Consider the following 1,545-nt stretch of genomic DNA (forward strand, 5'->3'; position numbering starts at 1 on the left):
ATGTGCAGATATGGTCATCTGCTTCTGTTTTTTAGGCATATTCAGGGGTTATCTGTGGTCTTAATACTTAGATGGATATGTATTTTGGAATTTTTTATGCTTGCTGATTGCCTCCAGGTAGATGTGATCAGGAAATGGACTTCCCTTTTCACTTTTCTTCTTGAGAAATTTCAAGATGCCACTGTTGGTCATTTTGACGTAATTTAGGATTTAATTTTTGGCTTATTTCCTTTTTTGTCCACTTTTCCCGCTCCACAATTCCTGTGCAGGCCTTGTTTCTAGTTGTAAACAGTTTGGGGCCAGCTGTGGCTGTTTGGTTTTAATTGGAAATTGTCTCTTTAAATTCTGAGGAGATCTGTGAGCATGCGTAGTAGAACCCTCCCAGAGTGGGGCTGGGGTGCCCACTAGCTCAGGCACCCCTATAGTCACCAGAATGGAGGTTCGCAGACAGCAAGGGACCAATGAACAGCTACCAAAAGAAAAGAATGTCCACACCTTTATCTCTGCGGTTCTGCCAGGCGTCTGTGGCTGCTCAGATCCTTTCCTCGCTTGGTCTTACCCAAGATGGCAGTACCTGGAGCAGCTGAGCGTCCCAAACTAGAAAGCCATGGATTTCTTGCTTCTGCCACAAATTCCCCAGCTGTAAGCCTTCCAACCTTCTAAATATTCCTTTATATGTGGTTCAGCGTTCTGGGACCATCCCCTGAGCCTGCTTGGGTGGATATTCTGTGTTGTTAGTGGAGCTCTTCACTGCACTTCCACCCGATTCGCCATCTTGTTTGTTCTCCCTATTATCTTTTAATTCGGTTTTCCACACATTTTTGAAGCCCCCTTGTATATTTATCAAAAATTTTTAAAAAAGGTCGGGGGTGGAGGCGGGGAATGGTGGTAAAAATGACTACTTTGTTAGGGTATTTGTAAATGCTGCCCTGAGTTATCTATGATGAAATGTTTCTGTATTGTAAAGCCTGAAAAGTTTTGAGTTGTTTTACCTTGTAATAAATCTACTTTAAATTGAATATTGTTTCATAAGGTGTTCCTTGTGTGGCGCTATAGGATCAGTTCTTGTTGTTAAGTGCTGTCGAGTCAGTTCCAACCCATAGCGACTCTGTATAGAGTTTCCAAAGATCAGTTGGTGAGATTGAACCACTGAACTTGCAGTTTAGACGACTTTGTAGTTGCATTAGCCAACACCGCCACACAAGGACTCCTATATTAGAGTGCAAATCACAAGGTCAGCAGTTCAAACCCACCACCTGCTACTCAGAAACCCTATGCAGGATCACTCTGAGTCAAATTTGTCTCAGTGGCATGTGTTGTCATCATCGTTGTTAAATGCCAAGTCAGTTCTGACTCATAGAGAGCCTGTATAGGGCTTCTGAGGAGCATCTTGTGGATTTGAACTGCTGACTTTGTGATCCTACAAGGCCACACCAGGACATATAAATATTTATATATGTAGTACAGTGACTCTATACAGTAAGCACTGGAGGATGAACCACAAGGTCTACAGAGCTCACAAGCCTCTCATGGTTATTATGAATT

The 1,545-nt window shown here is 42.7% G+C and overlaps 1 protein-coding gene across 3 annotated transcripts in view; it reads left to right on the plus strand.

The window, feature by feature from the left end:
- POU2F1 (POU class 2 homeobox 1) overlaps positions 1–1,545 on the plus strand; it is a 284,637-nt gene that overhangs the window by 151,042 nt on the left and 132,050 nt on the right. The gene's annotated exons all lie outside the window — the stretch shown is intronic.

The sequence above is a fragment of the Chrysochloris asiatica genome, unplaced genomic scaffold, assembly GCF_000296735.1.
Source record: "Chrysochloris asiatica unplaced genomic scaffold, ChrAsi1.0 scaffold00349, whole genome shotgun sequence".
In the NCBI taxonomy this organism is placed as follows: Eukaryota; Metazoa; Chordata; class Mammalia; order Afrosoricida; family Chrysochloridae; genus Chrysochloris; species Chrysochloris asiatica.